This window comes from Erpetoichthys calabaricus, chromosome 1, assembly GCF_900747795.2.
Source record: "Erpetoichthys calabaricus chromosome 1, fErpCal1.3, whole genome shotgun sequence".
Taxonomy (NCBI): domain Eukaryota; kingdom Metazoa; phylum Chordata; class Cladistia; order Polypteriformes; family Polypteridae; genus Erpetoichthys; species Erpetoichthys calabaricus.
The window spans coordinates 339,007,530-339,034,806 of NC_041394.2; the positions used below are offsets into that span (position 1 = coordinate 339,007,530).

At 40.6% G+C, this 27,277-nt stretch overlaps 2 pseudogenes; both read right to left on the minus strand.

The window, feature by feature from the left end:
* Window positions 1-4,343: 4,343 nt before the first annotated feature.
* On the minus strand, window positions 4,344-13,058 carry LOC127525827 (myoglobin-like; annotated as a pseudogene).
* A 3,660-nt stretch (window positions 13,059-16,718) lies between these two features.
* On the minus strand, window positions 16,719-20,111 carry LOC114667834 (uncharacterized; annotated as a pseudogene).
* Between the last annotated feature and the right edge of the window lie 7,166 nt (window positions 20,112-27,277).

The following is a 27,277-nucleotide window of genomic DNA, read 5'->3' on the forward strand; positions in this document are numbered from 1 at the left end:
CTCCAACGTGACCCAAATGGAAACATATCACAGTCCAAGGATCAAATAAAAGGCATCAAATCACTAATGACCTACTTCACAAATAGTGGGTATATTTGCAGTACAAATGTAAATAGGATTCTACACATGCATATTATGATAAACATGTAAATCAATTCATGTTAATGATGCTTAGCAAAGTAAAGAATAGTTTACTTTTGACACTAACCAAATTCAATGTGGTTAAGAGGGCAACTACACCTTCATCTCCACTTGCCACCTGAAAGTTTTGCACAAATTTTAAAGTAAAAAAAGTCCACAAAGGCACAATACAAACATTTAAAAAAAAAAATCACATGCAGCCTTAATATGCCAGACCCTAGTATCAGCGACGTGCGGGGAGGTTCATGGCTGTTGAGTTACTGATTCTTTCAGAGTCAGATTTACAAATGTATGAACCCAAAAGAGTAGCTTATTCACTATTCAATCGGCAGCCTGCACATTGACTACTGGTTATGTTTCATATCTCATCAGCATTCAAACACACTCGTACGTAAGGCACATATTTGGCTAAGAAAAAAACTTTACATTTATAGCGACAAGAGAGTGCATTTGCTCTGCACCCTCCATGCGCTCTGAATTTTTTTGTACACCTCAATACTTTAATTTGTTCTGAACGAGTATTAATTCTGAAATTGCAACGGTAAATTTAAATTTGACCTTATTTGAAATTTAGTTTTTAAAAAGCTTTTAATTCTGATGCTTTAATCAATTTTAATACAGAGACTGTTCAACAAATGGATAAGAAAAATTTTATGCAAGGTCAAAATTTCATTTTTAAAAATTGGATTGTTTTCTTAATATGATCCAATTTTTTTTTAAAGTTTGAAACCTTTTATAGTCTTACATTTGTAAATGAAGTCCATGCACCAATCCTTCACAAAAATCTGTCACTTTCTTGTAAAAGTACTTTTTTTCAAAAAAAAATGAAGGAAAATAAGATCTTAATCTTCCATTTTGGCAGTCAGTTGGAACAAAAACTAAACGGATTGCTGTAGCGAACTTGACTTTCTGATATCGCTAACTTATCAGCGACTCTGCGTAGAAGAACAGCAGCAATGAGCACCTGTTGGGCTCACATGCACCCCCTTCAGTGAGACACGGTACTGTCTGCCTCACCGTGTGCCTTTTCACTGCAGTTATGTCTGATCAGCAAGACTAAATAGGTCACACACATTCATTAAAGATATTACCCAGACTGGAACGGAACGTCCAGGTGTATAACAAACATGTCTGCAAACATTATATTGGTGACCTGCAGAGAGACAGCAACAGGCACGCATTAACCCAGTGTGTGAGGGAGAGTGCAGTCCAAGGTGAGGGGAGTCTCGTCGCTGCCGCACCTCCTCACTTTTCTCCCCTATATTTGAACAGGAAATGCGCCAATACAATTGACCATAAAAATCAAAAAAAAAAAAAAAAAATCACTGGAATCCTACAGAAAAATTTGTAGCACAGACCAGTGGACACATTTAGTCCCCCCCCCCCCCCCCTTTTTACTTTTCATGTCTACACGTCCCTGCCTAGTATGTTCTTCATTTCAGGAGAACCATAAAAATTTCAGCTTTAACCAACATGCACAGATATAGTTGTAGTGGATAATGGACTTTGAATGCAAATAGAAGAATAAGTAGCGGTTTAGTCACCAAAATCGGGTTACTGTTTAGTGAAAGCTCAGTGTAACTACAAGTAATATCATTAAAACTCCACCCCAAATCCTTAAGGAGCTCTTCCCACCACCTATGGGCACAACATGAACTGTACACTCCTGTGTGTGTCAACTTTAACTTTACATATGCTGAATTCAGGACTGCAAAATGGAAGAAATAAAATTTCTCCTACAAGGTTACAATTTACTAACCAGAAGCATCACTCGCATCAAGAGTGTGTGATTAGTCCTAAAACAGGCACCAGAAGTCAGTAAGAACTACTTGGGTCACTACATAACTTTGTGATCCTTGATAGGCTCCAACATGCACACAGCAACAAGAGTCTGCCATCAGATGTAGCTAAATTCAATGCTAGGTCAGAGCTCAAAAGCCAGGTCTAACCCATTTACAGTTAGATTACTTGATCATCTTTAGCTAAATGCTGAAGGCAATTATCTAGGTGGGTTGGTCTGTAGTCACAAACCACTCAATGTTTGACAAGAAAGTTGCTCCCTGAAGTTTGGGTGATGAACAGTCACTGCATTACCAAACCCTCCCTCAGAGATAGGGGAGCATATACAGTGAGGAACATAAGTATTTGAACACCCTGCGATTTTGCAAGTTCTCCCACTTAGAAATCATGGAGGGGTCTGAAATTCACATTGTAGGTGCATTCCCACTGTGAGAGACAGAATGTAAAAAAAAAATTCAGGAAATCACATTGTATGATTTGTACAGAATTTATTTGTATTGCACTGCTGCACATAAGTATTTGAACACCTGGCAATCAGCAAGAATTCTGGCTCTCAAAGACCTGTTACTCTGCCTTTAAGAAGTCTACCTCTACTCCACTTAGTAATCTTAATCAGTAGCACCTGTCTGAGCTCTTTAAAGACACCTGTCCACCCCACAGTCAGTCAGACTCCAACTACTACCATGGGCAAGACCACAGAGCTACCAAAAGACACCAAAGACAAAATTGTGGACCTCCACAAGGCTGGAAAGGGCTACGGGGCAATTGCCAAGCAGCTTGGTGAAAATAGATCAACTGTTGGAGCAATTGTCAGAAAATGGAAGAGGCTAAAGACGACTGTCAGTCTCCCTCGGGCTGGGGCTCCATGCAAGATCTCACCTCGTGGGGTATCACAGATGATAAGAAAGGTGAGGAATCAGCCCAGAACTACATGGGAGGAGCTGGTTAATGACATGAAGAGAGCTGGGACCACAGTTTCAAAGGTCACTGTCGGTAGAACACTATGCCGTCATGGTTTCAAATCACGCATTGCACGGAAGGTTCCCCTGCTCAAGTCATCACATGTCCAGGCCCGTCTGAAGTTTGCCAATGACCATCTGGATGATCCAGAGGAGGCATGGGAGAAAGTCATGTGGTCAGATGTGACCAAAATAGAACTTTTTGGTCTAAACTTCACTCGCCGTGTTTGGAGGAAAAAGGAGGAGTTGCATCCCAAGAACACCATCCCTACTGCAAAGCATGGGAGTGGAAACATCATGCTTTGGGGGTGCTTTTCTGCGAAGGGGACAGGATGACTGCACTGTATTAAGGAGAAGATGAATGGGGCCATGTATTGTGAGATTTTGAGCAACAACCTCCTTCCCTCAGTCAGAGCACTGAAGATGGGTCGTGCCTGGGTCTTCCAACATGACAATGACCCGAAGCACACAGCCAGGATAACCAAGGAGTGGCTCCATAAGAAGCATATCAAGGTTCTGGAGTGGCCTAGCTCGTCTCCAGACCTAAATCCAATCGAAAATCTTTGGAGGGAGCTGAAACTCCGTGTTGCTAAGCGCCAGCTCCGGAACCTGACAGATCTAGACGAGATCTGTGCGGAGGAGTGGGCCAAAATCCCTGTTGCAGTGTGTGTGCAAACCTGGTCAAGTACTACGGGAAACGTTTGACCTCTGTAATTGCAAACAAAGGCTTCTGTACCAAATATTAACGCTGATTTTCTCAGGTGTTCAAATACTTATGTGCAGCAGTGCAATACAAATAAATTCTGAACAAATCATACAATGGGATTTCCCGATTTTTTTTGTTTTTAACATTGTCTCTCACAGTGGGAATGCACCTACAATGTGAATTTCAGACCCCTCCATGATTTCTAAGTGGGAGAACTTGCAAAATCGCAGGGTGTTCAAATACTTATGTTCCTCACTGTACATGTCAAAATGATACTGCCCTCCAAAAACCTTCACACGGCCATTTACTTATTAGAATGCACATGACATCAAATAGGGTTAGATCAAACCCTTGTGTTGAAGTCTGACCACCCAAAATCATTTAATTCAGGGAGAAGGGGACAGTTGGTTTAGGGGCAGAACTACACTAGGCTAAAGTACTCCATTAACATAGAAAGGTTCAAAATGACCTCACATCAGATCATTCAGCCCAGAGTGTGGCTCAGTGGTTTTCAGTCACAAAGTAGCTTCAGGTATTAGAGCTATTAACCTCTGTGGCACAACAACAATGCAGAAATTCTGGTCTTCATGACAAAGCCACTGTTCAATAAAATAGAGAAGGGTATTTTCTAAACACACTAAAAAAAGTCAAACATTTAGTCAGTCAATTAGAAAATCCATGGCTCCTTTAGTTTTATTCATACAGGAAGCATCAGATCAAGGCAGCTTACACAAAGTTCAAAAAGAATTTGTCAAATCATAGCAAGCTCCCAAGTCAATTTGAAACTTCTTCAGGGCTGTTTGAGCATCAGTGCCAATCTTCTCTACTGCCACCAGTACAATCACATCACTGCTGATCTGTAAAGGAAAATTACAATTGCACATTTGTTACCCATTCTTGAAGATATGGGTGCACAAGTCAAATTCTACCAGAACTTTAGGGTTGGCTCTCAAGGACACATTTAAGAGTTATTTTAAAAAACCTGTTCATCTAGTAGGGTGGCACAATGACAGCAGTAGCACTGCTGTCTCACAATAAGCAGACCTGGGTTCACTTCCCAGGTCCTCCCTGTGTGGTGTTTGCATGTTACATGCAGGTTAGGTGCATTGGTGATCCTAAATTGTCCCTAGTGTGTGGGTTTCTGTGCCCTGCAGTGGGCTGGTGCCCTCCCTGGGGTTTGTTCCTGCCTTACACCCTGTGTTGGCTGGGATTTGTTCCAGCAGACCTGCCGTAACCCTGTGTTAGGATATAGCAGGTTGGACGATGATTGACTGTTCATTTAGTATAAGCCGACAGAAGGTCATGCCAATACTGTATCCCCAGATAGGTGCCCCAACCGTTGGGAAGGTACAGAACTAGGTACCCGCAAAGGAAAGGCAATGGTCAATAGAGTACTCAGGCGATTATATAAACATTTAATTAGCACGTTTTCATACCAAAAAAAAAAACTAAACATTAACAGAATAAGTAAGGTCCAAGGGAGGACAGAACAAAAACACCCAGACAGCTGGAGGAGAAAAAAAAAAAAAAAATCTGCAGGGGTTCCAGACCATGAGACTGCCCAGTCCCCTCTGGGCATTCTACCTCACATAAATGAAACCTTCCATGAGAACTCTAAATACAAAGAGGATGGACTTGATGGTCATGTAGACCTCTGGCTTTTAATCCATCAATGTTGGAACATCATGATGCTTTGAGTGCGCCACCACCACAAAAAACCGAAAAGAAATGAGTAGGGGTTAGTACGGATTTTAGAGCCACCATGAATAGTTATAATAATGAATTAATTTAATCCTGATACTGTGTGTATATTCAAAGTTATGAGAAGGCCATGTTAAAATAGTGTTTTCAGCATTTTTTTTTTATATGTAAATAAAAATGTAATTTATATTTTATAGTGCTCCACTGTATTAGCCTGGCAAATTCCTATTGGCAGGCTATTCCAGATTTTAGGTGCAGAACAGCAGAAGGCCACCTCACCACTAAGATTTGCTCTTGGAATTCTAAGGAGACACTCATTTGAGGATCTAAGGTAACGATTTGGAATATAGGGTGTCAGACATTCCAATATACAAGATGGAGCGAGATTATTTAAGGCTTTATAAACCAGAATTTTAAAGTCAATTCTGAAAGACACAGGTAACCAGTGTAGCGACATCAAAACTGGATAAATGTGCTCGAATTTTCTTTTCCTAGTTAAGATTCTAGCAGCTCCATTCTGCACTTGTTACAAATGATTTATGTCTTTTTTGGGGTAGTCCTGAGGAGTGCATTACAGTAATCTAGTCGACTGAAAACAAAAGCGTGAACTAATTTCTCAGCATCTTTCAATGATATAAGAGGTCTAACTTTTGCTATGTTTAAGTGAAAAAAATGCTGTCCTAGTGGTCTGATGAATATGCGATTTAAAATTCAGGTTACAGTCAACAGTTACCCCTAAGCTTTTTACCTCCGTCTTGTCTTTTAATCCTAATGCATCAAGTTTATTTCTGATAACCTCATTGTATCCATTATTGCCATTCTTTATTTAGCTTGAGAAAATTTCTATTCATCCATTCAGAAATACGTGTTAGGGAATCAAGAGAATTGGGATCATCAGGTGCTATTGATAATTACAGCTGTGTGTCATCAGCATAGCTGTGGTAACTCACGTTGTGCCCCGAGATAATCGGACCTAACGGAAACATGTAGATTGAGAAGAGCAGTGGACCCAGGATAGAGCCTTGTGGAACACCATATAGGATATTCTGTCCAAGTTGTAATTACCACAACTAAAAGAATTTTTTCCCTGGCAGGTAGGATTCAAACCAATTTAAGACACTGCCAAAGAGGCCCACCCATTGACTGAGGCAATTTCTAAAAATATTGTGATCAATGGTGTCAAATGCAGCACTCAGATCTAGGAGGATAACCGAACAGATAAATGGCCTCTGTCTGCATTTACCTGCAAGTCATTTACTACTTTAACAAGTGCAGTTTCTGTGCTGTGATTTGTTCTAAAAACCTGACAAATTTATCAAGGATAGCAGGTTTATTGAGGTGGTCATTTAACTGCATAATGACTGTCTTAAGACTGCTGTAGTTAAACCCCTACTCAAGAAAAATCTTAACCCATCTCTAACCTGACTTTCTTAAATTCTAGAGAAGGCAGTCTGAGAAGACCCCCGTATCGAATGAATTTACTAGGTCAAGAATATTATCAATTAGCACACCCGATACTTTGAAAAAACTTGTTGGTATTGGGTCAAGGACGCAGGTAGAGGGTTTCAGTTGAGAATTTAAGTCAGGTAAATCTATCCTGGTGAAAGAATTTAGTTTATAACGGAATACTGGGGCTTAGTATATCTTCCCAACACTGCAGATCCTCCCATTTCTAATATTAATTTTGATTGAAAAAGAGCAATAGCCTCACAGGTTTTACTGGAAGTATTTGAGGCATTCCTTTGCGTTACCCAGGTTTAGCAGATCAATCATAGAGAATAAGACTCCGGGATTACTAGCATGGTTATTTATAATCTTAGAAAAATAGCAGCGCCTTTCAAGTTGGACTGTTATTGTATTCTGTTATTTTAACCTTCAATATTTCATAGTGGATAGTTTAGTTTTCTCCGTTTATGCTCAGCTCTATGGCATGTTCTCTTCAGATCAGACACTGTTTGGGTCTTCCATGGTATAACAATGCTAGAAAATTTTTTAACTGTCTTTTCAGGTGCACCTATGTCAACAGCAGCTCTCACTTTAGTATTAAATCTTTCCACCTTACTATTTACATTATCCTTGATATTGTAGTTGGCACTATAAACTGACTGTTTAAGTTTTAAAGCTGCGGATGAGTCAAAGAAGCATTTAATATGCTTCTCATGAAGGTTTATCATTTCTACAATAGAAGAAAGTGGTCTGATAGACCCGTATCAATGACCTGCTTTACATCAACTTTTAGTCCATTAGTAATTACCAAGTCTAACGTATGACCTGCTTTATGTGTAGGCTGATTAACGAGCGGTCTCAAATCAAAAGAGTGCAGGAGGTTCATGAATTTTTTATTTTGGTCACATGGATTGTCTATATGAAAGTTTACTGCCGACTATGAAGAGTCATAATTCGTAATTAAAATTGACATTAAGTCAGAATTCCTCAAAGAAAGATGTGTTAAATTTAGGATGTCTACATCGATAACACTAGAACGTGAGAATCTCCATGAACAACAAGATACCCAAAGGACTTGAATTTACCAAAACCGACATCTTTACACTTTAACTGGCTCGAGTAAATGCTAGACCACCACACGAGTAAAACTAATAGAGGTGCAGATTCAATTAGAACAGCCGTGCCATCTGAGCTAAGCCATGTTTCACTTAGAAAAAAAATTGCACTCACTAAGATTTAAAAAAAACACAACCCACACATCGTTAGAGATTTAATGTTTGAGGAGCAGAGCTGAATTCTATGTGCATTATTGATATTTGGAACAGAAGTTTTTTTGTTAGTGCTGCTCTGTGTAATTTTTTTTATCTATAATCTGTTTATAGTTTTAATACATTGTTCATCTAAAGTAGTAATTGTAATTATTGGCGTTTATGCCGCACTGCCTAGATTTTCTACGTGCATGGACATTGGTTATTAGAGTATTAATGTTGTGCACTTACGGAAGAATCATCATGCCCTAGCAAAGCAATAGCATTACGGAAGGAGTTAAGAGTAGAAATAGATAACATTGCTAAAGGTAATTAGTCTGTCTTTTTGGAGAGGACCCGGGCACTGAATATTCGGATGCAGGCCATCCCGCTTGAAGAAACGCAGCCTTTCCAAAAAGAGGTCCCAGTTGTCAACGCCGATGTCTTGAATACTACAGTCTGCTGGGATTAAACTGGCAGAAAGGCTTCTGCGAGAATCATTTGATCGTCTGACAAAAGGTAGTGGACCCGAAATGAAGATCTTTGCCAATGGGGTCCTCTCCTTCGTGTCTTTAGTGCTGCAAAGTCAACCTTGAGAATTTCCGACTGTCTGTGCCTTACGTTGTTTACACTGGCGTGTAATACAATGGATCCCACTGCCCTGTTCTTGTGCTTCTCGTAGATTGTCGACACACGTCTCATCACATCTTGTTTTTTTCCAGTGCTCATGTCCGAGATTTCCGATTAGGGCATGCGATATTGAGGTTTCTTACAATCGAATCACCTGGGGTTGAAGACAAACTGGGGACGCAGAGGGTCAAAACAGTTCTAGGTCAAGATGCTCACCTGTGCCGATGGAGGTGTTCTAGACTTGAACCCCTGCCTGCATAGCTGAAACACACCGAGGTCTTCATCTGTGTCGTCGCTCATACGAGGCATGGGGTGAAGCTTACTTGTCCTTGGAAGCGAGTGGTACAACGTGGGGTTGATGTTATGTTGATTTCAGATGGCGAGGATGGTTTATGCAGCAGCCGAGCCTTCAAATCCCTAAGGTACCTTCATCTGGACAGGAGTTTCTGAATCTGTCGAGTGCCTGGAGTTTGACGGCAACGCGATTCATCTCACTGTCGGCCATTGTCTGCTTCGTGCCCTAGGAAAGAAAGAGATTGATTAGTTTGGTGAATTCAAAGAAGTTTTAAGGCTCTCATCTAGGGCAGTGTTTCTCAAACTCAGTCCTGGAGACCCCCTGTGGCTGCAGGTTTTTGTTCCAACTCGATTCCTAATCAGTAACAACACTGATCTCGTTTAATTAGCTGGTTTTTTTTTTTTTTTTTTTTTCGACATTCAGAAAAGCACAGCAGCATGATTTTTACATTTATAAAATTTCTGCTTTTGCTAAAGATTTAAATGCTTAACTCGTTGATTTCATTATACTTTTCCCTCTCTGCAGTTTTTCACCCTTCATTGTATCTTAATGACAACTTAAATACGAGAAGATCAGACACGCTGGCAAAGACACTGAATAATCAAAGGCTGCAACTACTTTAGCGTCAGACCCACTAATTACTAAATAATGGATTAAACAAACAATTAGAACACCTAGAAAAGTAGAATTAAAATCAAGATGAAAATACTGTTTTTATAAAAAAAAAAAAAAAAAAAAAAAAAAAAAAAAAAAAACCCACACATTCCTATATAACTGCTTGGTACATTTTTTTTAGCAAAATGAATATATTGTTCCCTAAACACAACTTGGGAAATATCAGTTCACTTAATTAGCCCAGGAGGAGTTCAATTAAAAACAGAAGCTGGTTGGAACAAAAACCTGCAGCAACAAGGGGTCCCCAGGACCGACGTTGAACCCCTGACTAGGGTATATTAGGGTACCACACACTGACTGTTGAGGTATTGGTATACAGCTCAGATCAAACCTTTTCCATGACTACAATCATTTTTTGGGGGGTAAGCAAGAAGAGAACAAAATGGCTAGTCAATTACTACCTTGTACACAACATGGGTTCACCACAATCCTCAAATCTCTTGATGGTGAAGATGCTACAGAATTTACAGAGTGGTTTAAAATACATCTGTATTAAGGATAGAAGCTATATTGGCATGGGCAATTGCATGATTAACATGTTTACAAAAAGAGCTTCCAAAGTCATTCCCTTTCTGAAGATCAGAAACCCCACACTGCTACTACATCCATCCATCCATTTTCTAACCCGCTGAATCCGAACACAGGGTCACGGGGGTCTGCTGGAGCCAATCCCAGCCAACAAAGGGCACAAGGCAGGAACCAATCCCGGGCAGGGTGCCAACCCACCACAGGACCTGCTACTACATTCTAGTGACTAATGCCATTGGTTTAAGCCTTTAAATCCAGTAGGAAGTGAAGTACCTGAAAGTTGACCAGAGGGATCTTGTGCTGCTTGGCATGACTTGCTGCTAGACCCTTCACAGTTTCCATGTTTTCCCCGTTCTGTTGCAGAAATTCTGTCAGCTTGGAGAGGACAATTTCCCCATGGGCCTGGAGGTCAGGATTGTTCTACAGCTGCTCTTTGGATAGGGTAGCAAACTTAGGGAAAAATTTTCTGAACATCTGGATTGGTCTCAAACAAGCCGAGGATATAGAGGGAGAAGGTTACAATGTCATATTACCTGCCAATTTAGATACAATCCAATTGTCTTCAGTATCAAGGCATTCTTAAAAAAAGGTAAGGATAAGGGTTCCAATAAGAGTACTTACTAGTTTGTGGGCATCAGAGAAAGTACTTGACAAACAATTTGGGGGAAGTGATCTTTGTGCTTTGAAAAGTAGACAGACAAAAACTATATACTAAGCAATCCAATATGAAGCTAACCAGGAAAGCCTATCCATGCTGCTGCTGCTGTTATATGCAACAGTAGTCCTTTTAAAAAAGGAAATCATAAATAGTTAAACTACAGATTTTATTAATGGATAAATGTTAATAATAAAAATAATTCATTTTAGAACCATCATGCAGATTTGTCCCACTATGGCATCACTCAGATTTCCATTTTCACATCTTTAACTGGTAGCCAAAATAAAGACGACAGCAGTAGGGAATTACACTAAAGAGCCTATGCTTTTTCCAATCCAAACCTTTATCCATTTGGTACATTGCACTACCACTTGTCCAACATAAAAAACACTACTGAGCCTCTACAAATACGAGGAGAACAAGGAGTTTAAACGCTAGAAATAAAGCTACACAGTTCAGTTAAACGTTGCTCAGGAGGTCATAAGCAATCTACATTTGACTTTTAGTTCACTCAGACTGTCAGCATATATCAAATCACAATGCAATTCCTACCCATTTAATGGCAATGCTAGAAGAAATAAAAATTGAATTAAAAAAAAATTGTTTAAACATAACTCCATAGGCGGCCTTAGGAGTTCGCGGGGCCTTGGGCGAGTGTCATATGCGGGGCCGAGAGCCATAAGTGTAGCCTATATACCGTACCACCACGCTCACGGGCTTGTCCGCCTCTAATGCTGTACGCCTTATTAAAAAACAATGGTTCCTTATGTAGGTACCATTGGCCGTTTGATTACATTACGTATTGTAATTGTTATATTGGTTTAGTGGCCTTTAACCAACTTAATGATTCAAAAACATTTTGCACGCAAAATTAACAAACTAGATAACAGTCGTTTCTGCCGAACCCGCTGGAGTCGGCAAATTACAGAGAACCAGAACACTTGTAATAAAACAAACACTTACCAAACAGCTGCTTTGACAGTCACAGACGGAAGTCCACTTTTCTGGCTTTTCGCGAAGCAAAATCGTTAAGATCCTCGTAGTCCAATGTTGAGGCAAGTTCCTTTTCGATTGACAAAATAGCTAAACTGCAGTGTCTGTTTTGCGACATTGTTGATCGTAGATAATTTTTGATCAGTTTCAACTTTGAAAAGCTTCTTTCCGCGCTCGCAACGGTCACAGGAATTAGAAGAAATCAACCACGTAGGCCTACCGTATTTCAGTCTATAATGGATTTGAATGTCTTGCAGAGGCCCCGCATATTTGTAGGATGAGCTGACGGTGACAAAAGAATCTCCTATCGCGGGGCCCCCCTCAGGCACGGGGCCTAGGGCGATTGCCCTAGTTCCCACCCCCAAAGGCCGCCTCTGATAACGCTTAAAAAAAATGTAAGGATTTAAATTATAGAACTAAAACGTTTTTCCATGGGGAGAAAAAAAATGGACCATACACCTCCATTAAAGTATAAAATAAAAACTTACAGCTGAAGAACAATCTCCCCGTAGGTTTTGGGATCAGCTTTCACATGAGTCCAAAAACTGCACAAGCAGACATTGTGAAGAGACGCTGGTCAACCAAACTGGTGAACTCTGACTGCTGTTATCCACGGCTTCCCCTTGTCCTCTTTATGGACAGACGGCGACTCCGCCCACTGAGCACGTACGCCCTGCCAGCTGGAGAAGCCACTAATTGAAGAGCCAAGGATCACACCAGCCCCTCTGTTTAAAAGAAAGTCCATCCATCCATTTTCCAACCCGCTGAATCCGAACACAGGGTCACGGGGGTCTGCTGGAGCCAATCCCAGCCAACACAGGGCACAAGGCAGGAACCAATCCCGTGCAGGGTGCCAACCCACAGCAGGATACACACAAACACACCCACACACCAAGCACACACTAGGGCCAATTTAGAATCGCCAATCCACCTAACCAACATGTCTTTGGACTGTGGGAGGAAACCCACGCAGACACGGGGAGAACATGCAAACTCCACGCAGGGAGGGCCCGGGAAGCGAATCCGGGTCCCCAGGTCTCCCAACTGCGAGGCAGCAGCGCTACCCACTGCGCCACCGTGCCGCCCAAAAGAAAGTCTCATTAATCTAATTATTTCATTTTGATTTTTTGAGAGAGAGAAATAACAACAGAGTTAACACGGGGATTTTATATTTCCTGTAATGTTTCGTATTTTAATGCACATTTCTAGTGTTTGCATCCTGCAGCACCAGTTCTGCTTACCAAAAGTGGCCCACTAGGCAACAAAATGACAGAAACATGGCCTAAAGTTTGAGAGTCTCGAGAGACATTAACACCTTTGGCAATGTCTCACTTCAAAATTTGTGTATTTAAAAATTGACTCATTTGAGGTTTGATGGTTTGTGGAATACTTCCGTACATTTCTCTCCAACTTCAATATTCAGGGGCACTTTTTGTTGTCCTCTACTGTAATAAACATGGCCTGACACACTAAAAAAGACACAAAACATCATCAGCATTTTAATTAATGGTGTGAACTACTGTAAATTAATTCATATGCACACTATATGCCGCAGCATTTGCGAGTGTCACTACAACAGTATAACTGAACAGAAGCAGCCTTGAGCGAGGATCACTCGTGTCAATGCAACCATATAATTGCACAGTAACAGGCTTGAGTCAGGCTCACTGGCAACATTGTACACATTGTAAAAGGTTCTGGCGTAATGACTCTGCAAATTGCTACAAATATGTCCTCTGCACATTGAAAACTGTTTTATTTCTACAAAGCAAAGGGTCCAAAGATTGTTCAGCACTTTCCATGCTAACAATAAAGAGCTGGGTCAATGGTCATTGTCAATACAGGCCTTTCACAGGTTCAAGTTTGTCTGTGTCAAAGCTCCTGATCAATGTTCCAGTCTTTTCAAAAGTGATCATCACACATTGATGAGTCTTACCTCAATGCAAAAGTATAATATATATATATATATATATTCAGGTCGGGACTCAGACTACGAATGCAATGAATGTAATTACTCTGGACCTACAGGCTGTCAAATAAACGAACCACTCGCCGTGACACAGCATAAAGGGGCTTCGTATGTGACGTCCGAGGTTCGATCCCTGAGAGGGGAGCAGTAGAGTGTGTACACCTGATGAGCCCAAATGAGGGCAAAATACATGTCGAGTACTCTTTGCATTATTTGACAGTAAACTATGCAACATATATATATATATATATAGTGCATGCAGATATATGTTGGAGAAATCCTTAGAGGAGGGGTGTTGAACTCCGGGCCTGGAGGGCTGTTGTGGCTGCAGGTTTTTATTCTAACCATTTTCTTAATTAGTGACCAGTTTTTGCTGCTAATCAGCTTCTTTTGCTTTAGTTTTAATTAACTTGACTCAGGCCCCTTAGTTGTTTTGTTTTCCTTAATTAGCAGCCAAATAATAATGAGACACAAAACAAGCCACCACATGACCAGCTCCCCTGTGCCCATCACACAATATTTGAAAATACAGAAAGGTGAAGGTCTCGGTAAGGTTGATCTCTCAGGTTACCATAACATTTTGACAGTGTTCTGAGATAAAAGAGAAAATCCGCAGTTTTGGAAGTGTCTACTGTGGCAAAGTGACAGCAGCAACAAGCCGTGGAATTAAATAACAGGTTTAATTACTAGCAAGAATTTGCTTCTCTTTAAGAAACTAGTTGGAGTGAAATTGGCTTGAGTTTGAAGCCCCAATTTAGCTGGTGGTCTTTTGTCTCATTTCATATCTCATTTAATGAAGGAAAGAATCAATTCAGAGGACTGGATCCTTAAAAACAGGGCTATTAAAATGAGGGAAAAAGATAAGATTAGCGTTGAAAACTGGTCACTGATTAGGAAAAGAGTTAGAATGAAAACCTGCAGTCACTGCAGCCCTCCAGGCCCTGAGTTCGACACCCCTTGCTTTAGAGCCATACATTTCTGTCCCATTTTAGCATGCAGGGGCACATGAGGTTTTCCTGTACTTTAGTAAACATGGCCTGTCACACTGAAATACACACACAATATCACCAGCATTCTTTATTAAAGGTATAACTGTAAATTAATTCATAAGCACACTGATAACCAGATATGCAGCAGTATTTGTGTGTGTCATTACAACAGTATAACTGAACAGAAGCAGCCTTGAGTGAGGGTCATTTGTGTCAATGCTCACTGGCAAATGACAAATTGTAAAAGGTTCTGACCAGGCAACCCAGTCATGTGCACCCAAGGCAGAAGGAGAAGAGAGTGAAAGTATTCAAAGGGGTCATGTGGATTTAACAAAGGAGCTGGAGCTATAGATTGACATGGAAGTGATGCCTAAGGAATAGATAAGATGGAAGTGTAATACTCAACACCTGGATCTGGGACCTTTTCTGGAAGTGTCTTCTTGTTCATTCATTCAGAGTCAAATGTGCTGAATCTTGCTGCCCTAGATAATGACCCAGCTAAGAAAGACGAGGTGTTCAAAACTCCTAAGATAACAATTGCAGATGCAGCTGGTGTGGCATTGATGGTTTTGAGATATTGAAAATCAGTGTGTGTGACTTAGAAACAATACTTCATATCAAGTTCAAACAGGAAAAGAGCTGCAAGAACTCTCTTTTATTCTATGTTAATTAGTTTTCCCTAATTTTAATTCTTATTTATTTTGTTTTTTTTTCTCTTTTTTAATCATGAAAAGCACTTTGAGCTACATTACTTGTGTGAATATTGCTATATAAATAAATGTTGTTGTTGTAGACAGCTACAGAAGTAAAGGTCTCCAGCAGTCACTGATTCAACATACAAAAGGAACTGTAAACTGTAAAAAATGTGACTGTAAATTTACAATAAATTACTGCCTACTAGATGCATTACTTTTACAGTATTTTACTGTATTATATTACAATATATTACAATAAAATTGCCATACAGAAAACTGGGCAACAAAATTACTGTGATGTAGCAGTATGTGCTGTTGAATAACAGTAATTGACCATTTCCAATTTACATTAATCTACTTTATTTTTACATACCAACTGTAAAAGAAATGCAACTAGGGAGCTAGTAATTTACTGTAAATTTACAGTTGCAATAACAATATTAAATACTGTAAAGGACATTAAAATAACCTTGATCCTATTCACCTAATTTCCCCAAATTGACATCAAGTTGAGTTCTGAAGGTCCCTAAAGTCCCCTTGTCCACCTCACTACTTGTTCCTTGCGTTTGTGGTTTTCTGCAGGAGTGAAAACGTTTTGATGTTTGCATAAAATATGTTTCCATCAGTGTCCCTGTAGCCAGGATTTGACTTTTATCAGTCATTTTACCACAAATATAAACTTCAAATTATTAAAAATGAATAAGTTGACAACATAAACAAAAATAACAACAAAAACACAATCCATTTTACATATTTATTCAGCAGCGTTTCTTCAAAAGTAAACGCACAGAATGCCTCAAGTACACACTTTTAAGTGCAATACAAATCTTAACAAAATGACCAAAACCTCACATACAGTAGGTTTATGTACAATAAACAAAAACAATTTTTTTACTGTATATCTAATATCATCTGAAGTAAACAACTTGCCACATACCACAGTGCCTGCAGTTATTATGGGCTGTAGAGGAGTAGTAGTCAACACTATATTATTTGTAAATATATGCTACTTTCTCCAGAGATCTGAAAGGGTCAAGTACAGAAAATCAATCAATAATTCTGAAAGCTTGTTTCCTTTTAAAAAGTATATTTTAAGACATTAAATTAAAGACATTGAACTTCAGTGTCTAACATTTAAACAATAATGTTAAAAAATAAAAATGTAACTACAAAGTAGTTTAACATTTTTAAAGACAGCAAGATAGAAATTAAACAGGGGATAAAAACATTTGAAATCTATTTTGAGTTATTAGGAGTTCTTTTTAGAACATGATGTCTACATCGACTTCTTCTTCTTCTTTCGACTGCTCCCATTAGGGGTTGCCACAGCGGATCATCATCTTCCATATCTTTCTGTCCTCTCCATCTTGTTCTGTTACACCCATCACCTGCATGTCCTCTCTCACCACATCCATAAACCTTCTCTTAGGCCTTTCTATTTTCCTCTTCCCTGGCAGCTCTATCCACTCAAAATCAATAAGTTTCCTCAGAAGTGTACAGACTTGTTGGTTGACGTGTCCATGCTTCTTTTTTGATTTTGAGCTCTGGGTTAATACCCAAAAAACGCCTGTAAACAAAATATAGAAGCTATCGGTTTTATTCGAGCTTTTTCACACTGTTTTTCAAAAGACATTAAATACAGAATACTGATGCCTAACACTCCTCCTAAGTGAGAAAGCCAAACAAGATTTCTCTGCCATTTTAACAACATTGTGGTGATTTACTGGTCTCACTATCACCCTTGCTTCTTTAAAAGGACAAGTGTTATCTACAATGTTAGTGTTGTTAGTTTACCTTTGGATAAAGGCAGAGTGGTGGCTCTGATGCTAGGGATCTGCACTGGCAATCGGAAGGTTGCAGGTTCAAATCCCGTAAATGCCAAAAGAGACTGCTCTGTTGGGCCCTTGCGCAAGGACCTTAACCTGCAATTGCTGAACCCTTTGAGTAGTGAGAAAAGCGCTATATAAATTCAAAGAATTATTATTATTAAACTCCAAAGGGGATGAGGCATCTTCAGGATATTAAAGTTGTAATAACTTGCAAAGATTGCAGCAATACCATTGATGAAGTCATGATGTGGTCTCATTACCACTTGTCCTTCAGTTGACAACATCCAGGCTTTAGGCTTCATCGTGTCATCTGAAATAAACAAAGATATTCATCATGTACTTATGCAGAAGAGCGGAATTCTTAATGAACAACAGTGTGAAAGGAATGGGTCTTAGATTACAACTATTAAAGTGATTGAAATAGTTACTGTGTATTAATCATAAAAGTAGAAAGGAGTCATAGGTCTGCACACTGTTCTTCTGGTCTTTGTAAAGTAAAGGGCAGCTGCATGAACCTTTCAAAACATATACAGTATGAGAAGGTAATACAGGTTTAGATATTACTATAGTTGCTGGCACTATAAGCTACACGTGTTGCTAACATTACCTTGTATAATCAAGCGGGGAATGCTTGGTAGCATCATTGTCCTCTGAACAGCAGCGCCTGTGGCACATGTCTGTAAAATACAGTAATACATAACTTTAACATATGCTGGATATACAGTATGTACAGTGTATACTGTATATCTCTTAGTGAAGAGTAAAAATGATGCCAGAAGAAAATCCTTTGACCCCAGTGATCCACAATTCTAGATTTAGCAATGTGAATTTTACTAAAATTCAGTAGTCAGAGAACTATGTGTCTGCATGGGGGATTAAGAGTGTATGAATACAAGTATGAAAGTTCCTGTAATATACTGCATTGTCTACCCAAGTTCCAGCATTGGCACCTGCCTTTTTTACTCTTGGTCAGGTTGATTTGAGCCGTCCAAATGGGGTGGGTTTGAGGATATGACTGTAATTGAATGAAAAGATGGAACTCTGGAGATAGCAACATACAATTGTCCGTGACTGAAAACTGGTTTTGGCAGATACAGGCATATCTTTTTGAAAGTGTGTCCCTGTGCTTTATTAATTGTCATTGCAAAGGCCAATCTAACGGGAAATTGTCTGCGTGTAAAAGTAAAAGGCAAATTTGAATCTGATGGGGTCAGGGAAATCCAGCGAATAAGGACAGTTTGTGAGGTAGGAGCTGCGATTGTTTTACACCCCAGTACATTGCGGTGAATGCTGAGAACAGTCAGTCTAGTGCCTTTACAGAGACTTCTTGCTGGCATGAGGTTTCTGAGAAGCATGACGACTGAACCAATTTTAAGTTTCACTTTATGCGGAGGCATGCCAGTGGGGGTAATGGCTGCCCGGCGGGTCATGGGAATAACGCCGCCGGATCGCCAGTCGGTATCGTTTATGGTCGGAACTACGACGGTATGTGATCTTCTTCGAACCTCCGACTTTCGTTCTTGATTAATGAAAACATTCTTGGAAAATGCTTTCTCGCTCGCACGAATTGTTGGCTCTGTATTGCGTGTGCCATGGTCGGCTGCTTAGTGAATTGTTGGTGAGCGTGGCTCGGTCTTGCGTGCGTCTTGCTTGCCATGGACTTAGTGAATTATATATGTAGATTGTCTACCCGAGTTCCGGCATTGGCACCTGCCTTTTTTACTCTTGGTCAGGTTGAGTTGAGCCATCATATTTATCTCATTGATTCTAACAAACTAGTTCTTCATATAGAATACTGAGCATTTAGTGCTATAGAAAAATCAAGCACATCAAGCACTCCTCAAGATAGCCCACTAATTTTCTAAAATTCCAAGGCATTGATTTTAGAAAAATAAAAACTAAAATCAACTCTAAAACATTTTCAATGCCAGTGGGGTTCCTAGTCTATTGTAAGCAAAACTCACTCTTCTGTCTCTAAACCAATTACTTTGTGAAAGTCACAAATAACTTACATCAGCTTGAATTAAGATTGCATCCTTGGGCTCTTTAAAGTATTCCATCAGGAGGAGAAAGACACATGCAACCTTAACTGAAACCTCTGGTTCAAACTTAGACAGGACATCCTGAATTCCTGAATGATGGTTTAGTTCCTGGCAGAACTTTATAATTGTACTGCCTTTGTTGTCCAGTGCTACTTGCAGCTGGCTGAGGATGGAGATGTCTGATAGAAGCCTAAAGTGGGAGTAAAGACATCTTTGTGAGAAAAGGAAAGACCATTCCTTCTGAACTTGTGCAATGTGTGGTGCAGGCACTCCGTTAAGGTATTGGCGCTGGGTGATATAGGTCTTTTCCACCCATCCCTATCTCTGAGAAGATTTTAAGTAGCCGCATTTTCATTTCATCTAATGATGCCTCAGCTTCTCCAGTGGGCAGTTCTACAGGACACCACTTCACACATCCATACTGATCTACAGGGCCTCTTGCCTCCCCCGCTGTATTAGCATGGGACCTTCTCTCTCTGTGTCGCCTTGCAAGAGTATTTTTTCTGTTTTTAAATTCCACTCTTGTTTTAATTTGCTGAAGAAGAGAGTGGCAGCCCTCTCCAACCATGTTTCCTTTTTTTCCAACATCTGCAAAACTTTTTGGGTATTCCCTTACAATTCCTTGGACTAAGTTGTGACACATTGCTCTAGTCCTAATGTATTTCTCCAGATCCTTCTCTTCTACAAAAGCAAGGTCTTTCCTGCTTTCCACACCAAGCTCTTCTAACCGTTCAAGAAGAGATGTTAAGGATTCATTTGAGAGGCTTGGCAAGATAGACAGCACCACTTCCTTTAGGTCTGGACTCATTTTCTAAAATAAAATTTGGGGCAGACAGCTAAATATTAACCAATTAATTCATAAGACACCTTGCTTGTTTGTTTATTATCAGTAATGCGTTATTTGCTACAATTTTATGTCTATACTAGACAAAGAGTCCGTTTCGACAACGTAAGATGAAACGGGCACGAGTGCAATAGTAGTAAGTATAAGCACCACAAACCTGATATAGGTGTATTGAATGAATGCGTAATTAGGCCTGGAGCTGTAGTTGAAATCGCCTTTCAGGCCTCTAGAGCTTTAATCGAAGTCGCTTTTCTCTTTGAATTTTTGTGGCCGTAAATCCGCCGCCTGCCGCGATGTTGGTCGAAGTTGCCTTTCTCTTTGAATTTTCGTGACCATAAATCCGCTGCCTGCCGCGATGTCGGTCTCATAAGGTTTTTCGGACAGCTGCACAGAAGGCGACTGCGCATTCGGCTTCAGACATGTGCAGAAGGTGACTGCACATTCGGCTTCGGACAGACGTGAGTGAGTGAGTGAGTGAGTGAGTGAGTGAGTGAGTGAGTGAGTGAGTGAGTGAGTGAGTGAGTGAGTGAGTGAGTGAGTAGACTGGTGAATTATATATAAGATGATTTTATGCTTTATTAAGGCACTAGTGAGTACTCCCAGTTAGAAGGGGTCAGCAAAGCTCCAAAACCAGTCACTGTAGGACAAATGATGACCTTTTTAGGTATGACTGGATTTAGTTCTGAGTGGATATTCTCAGAAATCGCCTTAGTCAATGGGTGGGCCTCTCTGACAGTGTCTTAAATTGGTTTGAATCCTACCTGACAGGTAGAAAATTCTTTGTTAGTTGTGGTAATAACAACTCAAAGACACATGATATTCTATATGGTGTTCCACAAGGCTCTATCCTGGGTCCACTGCTCTTTTCGATTTACATGCTTCCATTAGGTCACATTATCTCAGGGCATAATGTGAGCTACCAGAGCTATGCTGATGACACACAACTGTATTTATCAATAGTGCCTGATGACCCCAACTCTCTTGATTCACTGACACAATGTCTTACTTGTGCTTCTGAATGGATGAGTAGTAATTTTCTCAAACTAAATAAAGACAAAACAGAAATTTTAGTGATCGGCAATAATGGATATAATGAGGTTATTATAAATAAACTTGATGCATTAGTATTAAAAGTCAAGATGGAGGTAAAGAATTTAGGGGTAAGTATTGACTCTGTCCTGAATTTCAAATCACATATTAATCAGATTACTAGGACAGCATTTGTTCACTTAAGCAATATAGCAAAGTTAGAACTCATAACATTGCAAGATGCTGAGAAATTAGTTCACGCTTTTGTTTTCAGTTGGCTAGATTATTGTAATACACTCCTCTCAGGACCACCCAAAAAAGACATCAATCGATTGCAACAAGTGCAGAATGCAGCTGCTAGAATCTTAACTAAGAAAAGAAAATCTGAGTGCATTTCTCCGGTTGTGATGTTATTACATTGGTTACCTGTGCTATTTACAATTGATTTTAAAATACTGCTTATAGTCTATAAAGCCTTAAATAAACTCACTCCATCTTATATCTGAAAATGCCTGTCACTTTACACTCCAAATCATAACCTTAGATCTTCAAATGAGTGTCTGCTTAGAATTCCAAGAGCTAAACTTATAAGAAGTGGTGAGGCAGCCTTCTGCTGTTAAGCACCTAAAATATGGAATAGTTTACCGATAGAAATTCACCAAGTTAATACAGTGGAACACTTTAAAACACTGCTGAAAACACATTACTTTGACATGGCTTTCTCGTAGCTTCATTTTAGTTGAATCCTGATGCTCTGTATATTCAATGAATTATCGTTATTATTCATGGTGGCTGCAAAATCCTTACTAACCAATACTTTCTCTTCTGTTCTTTTTCCGTTTTTTTGTGGTGTCGATCTGCACTACCACCACCTAATCAAAGCACTGTGATGTCCCTACATTGATGGATTAAATGCCAGAAGTCCACATGACCATCATCATCAAATTCTTCCATGTGAACCCTGAATACAATTAGGACTGATTGAGGTCATTTATGTTGGGTAGAATGCCTCGAGGGGGTTGGGTGGTCCCGTGGCCTCAGAACTCCAGCAGATTTTATTTTTTCTCCAGCTGTCTGGAGTTTTTTTTTTGTTTTTTCTGTCCTCCCTGTCCATCAGACCTTACTTTTATTCTATGTTAATTAGTGTTCCCTTATTTTGTTATTTATTTTGTCTTTTTTCTCTTTCTTCATCATGTAAAGCACTTTGAGCTACATTATTTGTATGAAAATGTGCTATATAAATAAATGTTGTTGTTGGATTCCTGACTATGTGCTAAAGACTGCCCCACTGAAGGATCTCATGAAATCTGTAGGACTGCAGAACCTGAGAAATCCACTTGATTGGACCATAGATGCGAATGCTACTTTTAATGTCATTTAACAGAAAATTCAGTCTGTATTGGCACTTGCCCTCCTGAATTATGGCAAACCATTCCTGCTTTTTGTGGGAAATGCGTGCTCAGGATTTGCAACGATTGTCCTCATGCAGGACACCTGTACTGGAAGGAGACGACAACCTATTGCCTATTATAGCAACAAACTTGTCAGTTTGGCTCAGGGTTATTCACCCTGCTTTCAAGGGTTGGCAGCAGTTCAGTTTGTGTATGACAAACCATCTGCTATTACGATGGGCTACCCAGTGACAATACTGGTGCACCACAAGATTCTTGATTAATAAGTTCAACTGAGATTTGTAATGACACCTGCCAGACTGATTGCTGCATCTTTGTTGCTAACATATCCAGATGTCACCATTCAGAAGTGTGACACATTTAACATTGCTGAGTTTGTTCCAGTAGAAGGAGAGCCACATGATTGTGTTGCAGACTCACAAAGTTTCACAAAGCTGCAATGTGATTTGGACTCTGTTCCGCTCCATAATTCTGACCATGTGTTTTTTGTTGATGGTTCTTGTTTTAAGGACCACTTAGGCCTTCATGCGGGATTTGGGGTTGTGAAGTATGTTGGGGGACAGTTCAGAACACTGGTTTCTCAAAAATGCGAACAGCCATGCTTAGCACAATTGGCTGAGCTCAAAGCCCTCACCGAAGCATGCATGTTAGGAGAACAAAAAATTGCCACTGTCTTCACAGACTCAGCTTATGCACATGGAGTCTGCCATTTCTTTGGAGCTATATGGAAACAAAGAGGGTTCAAAAAGAGTGATGAATCACCCATTCAACACTGCAATCAGATTATGCAATTAATAGCAGACAAAGTTAATGCCAAAAAAACTTGCCATTATAAAGTTCCAAGACCACAAGAAAGGAAATAACTATGTGACAAAAGGTAACAACCTTGCAGATTCTGTGGCCCGTCAGGCTGCCAACTCTGCAGTGGCCATGCTAGCACCACTGGTAAATATTGAGACAAATACCACAGAAAAAGACATAATTACTATGCAAGACAGAGTCGGAATGGCAGAGAAAATGCTTTGGGACTGCCGAGGAGCACAAAGGTCAGCTCAAGGACAATGGTCTGCTCCAAATGGTTCGCTTGTGGCCCCTGCCTCACACTTACAAATGCTGATTAGGGATGCGCATTGTTCTGTCCATTGAATAAGATTAAAAATTATGGTCAAATTTGGTCACCTTATTTACAAGCAGCAGTGGACAAGTACCTGTCAGACATTGAAATTTGTGCAAAAACAATGTCAGAAAAGGAATCACTGCCCCCATAGGGCACATTCCAGTACCGGAAGGCCCATTTAAACATGATGGACTATACAGACATGAATGTTAAGATTTCTAGAAAAAGATACCTGCTAGTGATAATAGACAGATTCAGTGGATGGATGGAAGCTATCCCCTCACCTAATCAAAGTGCTAAAACAGTGCTCCAGTTCTTGACACGGGAAATCATACCAAGGTTTGGCTTCCCGTCAATGATTAGCTCAAAAAATGTGTCAGCCATTATTGAAAGGACAATAAAAAGGAACTGCAAACACTGCGACTAAAACAGAGACTTGGTTGTGTGTGCCACCCCCAATCACAGGGAATGGTGGAAAGAGCAAATGGGATCCTAAAGAATAAAATAGCTAAAATCTGCGCAGAAACTGGTCTGAATTGAGTAGATGTTTTGCCAATTGCTTTAATGTTGTATCATTTGCAGACTAACAGAGTGATGCACCTAACACCGCATGAAATGCTTACTGGCCGGCCAATGCCTTCACCTGTTTGGAGGGGACCCTTATGGGGTTCCCCAGTGGAGCAGCTAGAGCTTGAAATGCAGCACTATGTAAGGCAGCTAACTACTATCCATAAAGCTATATATTCACAGGAAAAGAAAAGACAGCTTGTTCCAGAAGAGCCTGAACACCCTATCAGGCCTGGGGGCCAGGTTTACCTGAGGGTTTTCTGAGGAAGATGGGACCAAGCAAAACGAGAGGGCCCATTTGAGGTGACGTGAGTCCAGGTGAAGGGAAGCACAACTTGGTATCACCTGAATCACTGCACTAAAGTGCACCTAATGGACCACAAAATGATGACGACTCCGCTTCTGATGAAGGAGGAGGAGCAACATTAGGAAACACCCCAGATGTCTCACCAGATGCTACTCCAGTTGATACCCAAAGTGGACGACGGAGTCCAGGAGACCAGCCAGGCAATCGAGATGTCAGTCTTCAGGGTGAGTCCAACCAAAGAAGTGCCAGTGCGATTCCGCAAGATGATGATGATGGAGAACCGGCTGAGGAGTTCTCTGATCCAGATGACACCAGCTGGACATGTGAAGATCCGCTTGCTGTTGACGCTTCTAGTACTGCTGGGCCTGTGGACACTGTTGCTGATAGACATATGGAGAGCCAAGCAAGCCCAGGGGAAGGTCCGTCTGACCTCCTCCCCACAATCGAATATTTAGATATTGCCTGGACCCCACAATGACACTGACTCTTGTTTGGACAATGGGGCACAGGTATTTGGGACAAATGTTGATTATCCTCACAGAACTAAAAGAACTATTGAGATTGAATGGGACAATAAAAATGATAGTGAGAATTTGGAGTTATGGGAGGAAGCCCTGAACAATGACTGGTAAAGATGGACAATGTACACAGCCAAAGAACTAGCAAAAAAGGAATGTTGCCTTTGTGCTAAAGCAAAGCCAGCAATAACTGTAGTCCCATTTCCGTATTCCTCAGAATCCCCAGAATTCCTTTGCTGATCCACACCCAAGATTTGCATTGGGTGTGACGAGGATGGACAGGATTAGAAATGAGGACATTAGAGGGTCAGCTCAAGTTGGACGGTTGGGAGACAAAGTCAGGGAGGCGAGATTGCATTGGTTTGGACATGTGCAGAGGAGAGATGCTAAGTATATTGGGAGAAGGATGCTAAGGATAGAGCTGCCAGGGAAGAGAGAAAGAGGAAGGCCTAAGAGAAGGTTTATGGATGTGGTAAGAGAGGACATGCAGGTGATGGGTGTAACAGAGCAAGATGCAGAGGACAGAAAGATATGGAAGAAGATGATCTGCTGTGGTGACCCCTAATGGGAGCAGCTGAAAGAAGAGGAAAGAAAAAAGTTATATAGCACCTTTCCCATGCTTATGGCGCTTCACAGAATCTCAGAAAGAAACAGCAGGTATATGTTACATTGGATACAAATGTTTCCTGAACAGAACACTAAAACAGATAGATACGGGATATACAAAGCATTAAATGGAATAAAAGACAATAAACCAGAGTAAAATACAAAATTCAATACTAAAAACTAGTAATAATACAGTCTTGCATTCCACAGGCCATTTCATTTCCTCATGGAACAGGAAACACAGTTATTATGACAGCAGAGAAATTTATAGAAAACTTCTGATGTACTTATGAACTGGAGTGATGATAAAACTAATTCTTCATATTGGTCTTAAAAATAAAGGTGCCTGAGTGGTTCTTTAGGGTGATGCCATAAGGTAGCCACTTTTGGTTCCCAAAAGACCCCTCCACATGACGGTTCCAGAAAGGACCCTTTGTTTATTTAGATCTGTAACAGACTTCATAATGAAAAGATGGTAACAAATTTGTGAAACACCAATGATACGTACAAATAACAGAGGCTAAGTCCAGGTTGTTGTAATCTGTTAGCGTCCTACAAGGTAACCTACAATACGTAAAAAATTGCATTTGTTTTTCTACATTTTAGGACACCTTTTCAAAAGAACAAAGAACCAACTTCATAGGCAAAGACTCTTCCCAGAATGAAATGGTGCTTTGCCAAGCAGTGGCTCTGTGGGGAACCAAACAACCCAGTGAAGAACCATAAAGCGCCATTAAAGAACCGGGATTTTTAAGAGATTCTCACAGATTGAGAAGAACTGATCTTTATGATTCTTTTAATCTCCCAAACCTCATAATATCCAGACCAGGGGTCTCCAGCATGTAGCTCGCCAAAGGGTTAATGAATCCTACATAAATTTAAAAACTTGATTAGTCAAATTAGGGGTGGGTGATCTTTCCAAAAAATCATATCACGATCTTTTTTAACACAAAATCACGATCCACAATCTGAATTGCAATCTATCTTTTCAATGTGGCATACACTTAGGAGAATATCTGGACTCAAACTCATCAAGACCTAAGTAACACTTACTGGCCCGGATACAGACAGGCAGACTTTGTTGTTACACCCAACACACGTTTATTAACAGTCCCAGTAGTTACAAAGGTTCCCCAAAAGTCCAGGCCAACACACACTGCCTTCTCACTCTTCAGGCCACCTCCTTGCCTCCTCCAGAGACCTTGTCCTGCTTCTCTCCCGACTCCAGCCACTGTCTGAAGGGAGGCGGACCCTTTTATGTGCACCCAGATGTGCTCCAGGTGCTTCCCGGCAATCTCCCACCGGCACTCCCCAGTGTGGCGGAAGTGCCGGCTGCGTACCCAGAAGCACTCCAGGTGTCCCCACTTGTCTTCCCCCTAGCACTTCCTGGTGTGGCGGAAGTGCTGGGGTCAAGGGCTCTCCAGGCATGGGGGAGCCCCCTGGCGGTGACCACGGGCCCCTACAGGGTGGCCCCCAAAGGAACCAGGGCAGTCGGCCCCTTGTGGTCTAGAGGAGGCACAAGCCCTCCTCCGGTCTTCCTGGGCATCCCGGCTGGGTACCACCCCCAGCCAGTT